Genomic DNA, 8240 nt, shown 5'->3' on the forward strand with positions numbered 1-8240 from the left:
GAATATTGGTGTCCAGTTACTTGAGCAATTTGATGAGGAATCTGAGGGTGAAGGCATATCTATAGAATATCCAACCCAACAGAATTTGCAATAGGGACAAGCTAAGAATTGGGGCCCCGTTGTGGCGCCCACGATGAGTACTAGAATCAGAAGAGATGGGAGGACTGCAATACAGAAGGTTGAAGACCTTAAAAAGCTCAAATACCTGAAGGTAACAGAAACACTAACTCCTTTTCTGCATTCAATGATGATGTATTGTTATTGAAAGCTAGGAAAGTTGGGTTATATTGAGGAGATGATGATGTTAATGTTTCTCATAACATCTAGACCATTAGGCTGGTGGAGAATGGTAGATTTATCTGCTTTTAAAGAATCTCATCATGAATGTTTCCTCCCGACTAAATTAGATATCAGTTTTGAGGAATATAATAATGATGCCTCAAAAAATGTAGGTCCAGTGTGTGGTCATAGTAGTGATCACACTATTGTTATCCCTACATGGGCTGACGTAGTATCTGGTAAAAAAAGTAGTTGTAGAAAATTGGATTTTATTAATGGTAATAGGCCTAATATGGAACGTTAGAGGGCTTAATAAGCCTGAGAAACTTAGTGAAGTGGGAAAACTCATTAGAGATACCCATGCTGACTTGGTAGGTTTTTCTGAGTCTAAGAAAGAGTCCTTTACTAATACTCAAATTAATTCTATTGAACCACAAAATTATTTCACCTAGAAATGGCTACCAGCTATTGGTACAACATGTGGTATCTTAGTAGGGATCAAGCATGATGGTTTTGATACTATTTTTGTAGACACCTTACAAATCTATGTTGCTTGCTTAATCAAGGATAAGAGAGATAGTAAAATTTGGAGATTCATTACTATCTATGGGTCAGCATATGATAATCTCAAACTGGATTTTAAAAATGAACTTCACAACACCATGGATGCATGGCTGGGCCCTACCATTATTGAAGGTGACTTCAATCTGGTTAGGAGTAGTGAAGAGAAAAATACTGGCACTGTTAACTTACATTGGATAGCTCTTTTCAATGATTGGGTGAACATATATGGCCTGGTTGAATTGAAAAATTATACTAGGAAATATACTTGGGCCAACAACCAAGATAATATGGTGATGGCTAATATTGATAAGGTGTTTATTTCCACCTGTTGGGAAAGCTTATTCCCAACTGTTCAACTCAAAGCTCTTCCTAGGGTGGGCAGTGACCATACCCCCTAGTATATGATACTGGAGCTATCCAGCCTCCTAGAGATAAGTAGTTTAGATTTGAGAAATGGTGGCTGCAGGTGGAGGGCTTTGAGAATATGTTTAAGAAAACTTGGAATAATCCATGTTCCATTATGGAACCTATAGATAGATGGCAATTCAAGATTAGATTGCATAGGATGGTATGTAAAGAGTGGAATGCCAATTATGAGGCCTCCCAGAATAGGAACAAATAGCAGTTGGTTGCTGAGTATGATTTACTAGACATTGAGTCTAAATCAAAGGTGCTCTCCCCACCTTCTAAAGCTCAGATGGATAAGATAGCTCTAGATCTCCAAAATATGTGGAGGCTAGAAGAGATTAAGTCTAGGCAAAGATCTAGGGAGAGAAAGATACCAGAAGGAGGGAGGAATACTGCTTATTTCCATGCTTTGGCTAATCAAAGAAGGAGAAAGAAGCATATTAACATGTTAATTGGGCCAGAGGGCCCTATAGAGGATACTAAAGGGATTATCAAAATTGTTGTAGATTACTACACTCAATTGTTTGGCAGGGAAGAAACCCTAGATATCACTTTAGATGATAATTTCTTGGACCCTTCTAAAAGGTTTCCAATGATCATAATATGAAACTAGAGGCCAATATTACTAAGATGTTAGGAAAGCAGTGTTTGGGTCTTATGCAGAAGGGGCCCCTAGCCCTGATGGCTTTCCCTTTCTCTTCTATCAACATTTCTGGGACACTATTAAGAGTGATCTAGTGTTGATGGTGGATGCTTGGAACAATGATTCTTTAGATTTGTATATATTGAGGTTTTCTCTATTAACTTCAATACCAAAAGAGCCTAATGTTGATACTATTTAGAAATTTAGGCCTACTGCCTTATCCAATTGTAGTTTTAAGATTTTTGCTAAATGTCTAGCTAATCAGTTAGGAGATATTGGGGATGAGATATTTCCCAAAATCAAACTGCTTTTATCAAAGGTAGGTTTATAGTAGAGAGTGTGGTAACAGCTCATGAAATTATTCATGATGCCATGATCAATAACAAAGAGGGTTTTGTCTTTAAGCTAGACTATGAGAAAGCCTATGATAGAATTAGTAAAGAATTCTTGTTGGAAGTTATATACCAAAGGCGTTCTAGCCCAAAATGGATGAAGAAAGTTAAGTCCATTTTATATAAAGGGTCTGTAGGCGTCAGGATTAATGATTATGATGGTGATTTTTTCGAGAATTTTAAATGGGTTAGACAAGGTGATCCTGCATCCCCACTGCTTTTTAACTTGGTAGTAGATGTGTTCAGAAGAATGCTCAATAAAGTGCTAAGAACAAAATGCTGACTGGGTTAATGTCTAATATTTTCCCTCAAGGGATAATCAGTCTACAATATGCAGATGACACTCTCCTATTTTTAGAAAATAACCTTGAGTCTGCAAAAAACTTAAAATGGCTACTGCCCTGTTTTGAGCAAATGTCTGGTTTAATGATTAATTTCCATAAATGTGATCTAGTCCCTATTAATATCAAAGAGGATGAGGCCCAATGTGTAGCTCAAGCTTTATCTTGTGCCGTGGGTTCTTTCCCCCTGAAATATCTTGGTTTCCCTCTTCACCACTCCAAGCTCAGAAGAGAAGACTTGCAGCATGTGGTTGACAAAGTCCTGAAAAGGGCTGCTGGGTGGAGAGGGAGACTGCTAGGTTATGAGAAGAAGCTAATTTTAGTTCAGTCTTGTTTAGCTAGTATCCCCACATACCTAATGAGTATGATAAAGTACACCAAATGGGCTATTAATTTGATCAATTCTCGGATGGCCCGTTGTTTCTGGGATAACTATGAGGGGCACCATAAGTATCACTTAGCTAGCTGGGGACTGCTAGCCGAAAAAGCAATATGGAGGTATGGGGATACCTAATATTGCTAATATGAATCTAAGCCTTCTAGCTGCTTGGATTGATAAATACCAGATAGGAGATCAGAAGTTGGGGAAGAAAATTATTGATGCTAAGTATAGAACCAACAATCCCAACATTTTCTCCTGCTCTGATACCAACTCCCCCCCCCCTTCTGGAAAGGTGTTCTTTGGGCTGCTAAAGCAACCAAAATGGGATACCAATGGAAGGTGGGGAATGGTAGTCTAAGTTCTAGGAGGATCATTGGTTTGGTTCTTGCAGCTTAGCTATTCAGTTTTGGGATTTATATAGTATTGCTAATGAACATAATCTCCCTATTGCTGATCTTTGGGATGGGGTTAACCTTAAGATCACATTTAGAAGATGTGTAGACAGTAGACTGTTACATCTCTGGTTTCATTTACTTAGCATTGTACAATCAATCAACTTGAATGAGGATGATGATGCTATTATTTGGAAGCTCGAATCTAATGGTAATCATTGGGTTAGATATATGTATGTTGTGGTTAATTTTAAAGGAATTAGCCCTGTTCATGTTCCAAATATCTGGCAGTTATATGTTCCCCCTAACATTCATTTTTTTCTGTGGCTGGTTGCTCATGGTAAGCTGTTAGTTAGGGGAAACTTGATTAAGAGACAACATTTGAATGATCTTACTTGTATATTTTGCTGTGAATATGAGACAACTACCCACCTCTTATTTGAATGTGACATTGTTGCTGAGGTGTGGAGAAACATTCATATCATAGCTGGGTGTATGCCACAGCCTACTTTTAATAATGTGGTTGATAAGTGGGGGAAACACAAATCTCTGCAGGCTGAGAATATGATTAGCTCAGCTACCCTCTGGGTTATCTGGAGGTGTAGAAATGATATGTGTTTTAACAATGCCACCTGGATGGGAGTGTAGGTGATTCAGAGGAGAATTGCATGCTTCTGCAATCTATGGAAGATCCTATGCAAAGGAGCTGCAAGAGAGCACGTGGAGAGGCTCATATCATCTTTGACCTCCGTTGCTGCTCTAGCCAGAGCCAGACTGGGGAAGAGGGAGTTGTGGATGCAATATTCTCTGAAGAAGGATGTGAAAGAATGGATGGGTGTGGACAGTAGGGTGCTCCTGGAAGGATGATAAGAAAGATATGTCCAATACTCTGTTGTAGGATGAAAACTATATGTTTCCTCTCTGTATCCATGTTTGAGTGAGCTGTAAGCTTTAGTTTCTACTTTCTGGATCATGCCGGAGGGGATGATTCAATCCTCTCCCACGGGCTGTAATAAGTGTTACTATTGTGGTTTCGTTTTCCAATGGAAATAGAACCGGGGCAAGAGCTCTTTTCTTCTAAAAAGGTTGTAAATTAAAAGCTAACCTAATGCCAGGTGTCGAAAGTAAAATGGAAATAAAAGAAGTATATACAGTAAAAAAATCACTGTTGGGGCGCCTGTGCCCTCGCCAATGAAGCCATGGCCACCTTCCATTTCGTATGATATCGGTCATCGAGAAATGCATTGATACAGGCTTTACATGGCTCTACTATGCAACGTTTTACAGGGCAATGTACGTGCATGCATAGAGCACATGCTCCATCGATGCTCCGTTCATGCACACACTGAGGGCGTGTTTGGTTGCCGTTTGCTACAGTTCCGGCATCGCATACACTTCTCAACCCAGCGTGGTTGAGCAAAAACAGGCCCTAATACGTCATCTGCAAGTTGTTTGGTTGCCTGCATCTAGTGTCTCTGCATTAGGTAATACGCAAGTGCACTTTGTTTGGTTGCCTGCATTGGCCCAAGCGGCACATGAACACGGCGTTTGGTTGCATACGGCGTACATGTTGTGCTTACCTTGTATCCTAGTTGGTGAGCTTACACACACCTAGCATACCAACGCCACAGCACAGCAATGCCGATGAACTGGACGAAGATGATGAAGTCCTTCAGCTTCAGCCCAAACTGACGGTCCACCTTGACACCTCCAACCTTGCCACTGTCAACACTGCCGCCTTTGTGCTTTCGCAGCCAGTCGGAGTAAGCTTGTTCTGCTGCCTGCCTAGTTTTGAACCCTCTATGGTTGTTGTTGCTATACGATGCCACTTGTGCACTGGCTTCTTCCCATGAACTATAAACCCCTGGAACCTTACTGATGAACACGACATACCACTTGCCCTAGCAATGCACAAGGGCAAGAGTTGAAGCAGCAAACCAATGAAGCACACAAGTAGCAAGCAAAGTAGCACACAAACAACAATGGAGTAGAAAAGAAGAAGCAAATCATGCATGATCATACGACATAGCAAGTTCTACCTAGCACTACCTTGGTGTTAACCTACCACCACATTTAAAAGAGGGTGTCGTCCTACCACCGTAAGTTCACCATCAGCGTGAGGGGTTAGTATATACCACCTCACCAAAATATACATACCATCAAATAGTTTTTGAGCCCTAGCTACACAAAATGTACATCGTCGTCGTCGTTGCCGCCGCCATCGCCGTCGAGAATCATGCACGCTCGCAGGCAGCACTACTCTAGCAGTAGTGCTTGTCCAGCCATCTCCTGAGCCACAACACCCTGTGAGTGTCGGCCATGGCAACGAACCCAACACCTGGGCCTTGTTGTCAACCAGGTGGCTGAGAGCTATCATGAGAGCCTCGTCTTGAAGCCACCCTGGGTCATGACAGCGCCATACAGGTCAGGGTGGACGTCGAGGGGCTTGCACTCCTTGATGGTTGTTGCCACCTCCTTCACCGCCTCAGTCATGTTGCAGAAGACATTGATCTCCTCCTCCATCAGGCCTCCTCTCTTTCTCTTCCTATGATGGACGGGGTCAGATGGCTTGTCGAAGGGCTTCACGAAGGGCTTGTCAGGGCCATCAAGGACCTCAACGTCCGGGGTCCCAGGGAAGTCTGGCATGGGAGAACCAAGAGGCTCCCCCGAGCCCATGGCATGCTTCACAGTCACCATACCGAAGGAGAAGATGTGCTGCATCTGGCTGTAGTTCTGTATGGGTGTGTTGAGGAACTCAACGTCCTTTGAGTGGTCCTAAGAATGAAACACAAGTGTTGTTAGTAGCGATTATGAGTAGGCAATGGTGGATAGTATGAAAAAGAAGGGGCTGTGAGCTAACCGCGACATGGCCAGCGTAGTGCTCTACCTCCAGAACTATGGAGCAAGTGTTCTCATCCCATGACGCGCCGCCAAGGTCTCTCATCTTGGATACTTGGATCCATCGACTTCTCTACTTCCTTAGGTGGTTGTACACCTGGGTGGCAGACACCTCCTGCCCACAGAACTCGAACACCTGCTTCGCAACGGTGTTCAAGTGCACCTTCTTGAAGCCCTTGTCAGTTCTAAATCCACTAGAGATGAGCTCACACATCTTGTTCAGCACGAACGTGGACATGAACGGCTACCACTTCATGTTGTTCGACCTACCATCCTTCTTTACCTTTGCTGCTGCTACCTTGAGTGCAGCAGCAGCAGCAGGAGTTGGCTCAACGAGCACTACTAGCAGATAGAGGGAATCAGACGCGAACACCTTTGAATCATGTGTCATCTCGGACATAGGCTGCGAGTCCTCGACAAACGATGGAGAAAACTGGCTGTCGGACATGACAAGGGCCTGACTAAGATCTTGCGTCTGCGTGGTCATGTCCTACAATCGTAGCACGCATTGACAGTAAGCATAGCACACAACGTACCGGACAACCCATGAAAGCAGGAGCATACATGTACATGGTTCATCACTATCATAGCAAGCACATGCTTCATCGCTATCATACTAAGCATACCGGACAATCTATGAGCAGGAACATACATCTACAACAAACAACATGCTACAAATGGACCACCAATAGCTACAAATCACAGATCTAAGCACGAATCAACACAAGCACAAGGTTGAACTTCAAACTCTACTACTAATCTAGCCTACCACATGCTTGAACATATAGCCCTACCACAAATTGCAACCGCAACATAGCAATCAACCATATCAGCTCACAGATCAGACCACTAATCAACCATGCATCTAGATCAAACCCTAGTTGCAGCTCAGATCTAGGTAGAAGAAACAGAGAGAAAGGGGGATTGAACTCACAGAGGCCATGGCTGCAGCTCAAGGACGAGGGGGGACAGTCGTGAAAGATCAACGTCGGCCGATGAAGGAGCGCCGACGCCGTGGACCGCCGGCCGATGAAGATGCGCCGCTTACCTGCTCGTCGATGACGATGTGCGTCCACGAAAAAGCTCGAACAGAGGGAGAATGGTGGCGGGAGTTGGGCGGTGAGGGAGGACCTAAATAGGGGTGGACTTGGCCGGAGGTGAGCCAAAATCCTTCCGCCGATTTTTCGGCGATGCGGGCGAGCTCGCGCCATCTCCCTGCTCGCACGAGGGAAGAAGCGTGTCGCCCTTCCCTGCCTCGCCCGAGCCAGGCTCGCGAGCTACTGTCGATTCGGACGTTTTCCTTGGGCCTGGCCTAGACGTGCTTTAAGTCTCATGCGATACGAGCCGCACAATGAACGCATGCAACCAAACGGATTCAATCTTTCCCGCACAAATCAGGCTAGGCCATATGCACGCAACCAAACCCGCCCTCGCTGAAGCAGTAGAACCCCGGAGCGACCAACCGGGAAACCTCCCGCGCATGCCTATCCTCTGGCCACCGAGCCGCTCCATCACATGCGGCCACAAGCGTCCAAGACCCCATCGTCTATATAAGCAGCGGTATGGAGCACCATTCTTCTCAGAACCACACTCAGCCAAGAGAGCCAGCAGCAGGGAGTGTAGTGAGAGTAGAGTGAGCGAGAATGGGTGGCAAAGCCGCTCTCCTGGTGGCCCTCCTGGCCGTGAGCCTGGTCCTCGAGGCCCAGGCGGGCAGCGGCTACGGCGGCGGGCACCCCCCTTCCCCGACGCCGGTCGCCCCACCCCCCAAGCACGAGAAGCCACCCAAGGGGCACAAGCCCCCTCACCACCACCACCACGCCAAGCCACCGGCCGCTTCCCACGCTCCGGCGCCACCCACCCACGGCCCCCCGACGCCTAAACCTATCCCTCCCGCCCCTAAACCCACACCACCCACCTACGCCCCGATCCCGAAGCCGCCGA

The sequence above is a fragment of the Triticum dicoccoides genome, chromosome 2A, assembly GCF_002162155.2.
Source record: "Triticum dicoccoides isolate Atlit2015 ecotype Zavitan chromosome 2A, WEW_v2.0, whole genome shotgun sequence".
NCBI classification, from domain to species: Eukaryota; Viridiplantae; Streptophyta; class Magnoliopsida; order Poales; family Poaceae; genus Triticum; species Triticum dicoccoides.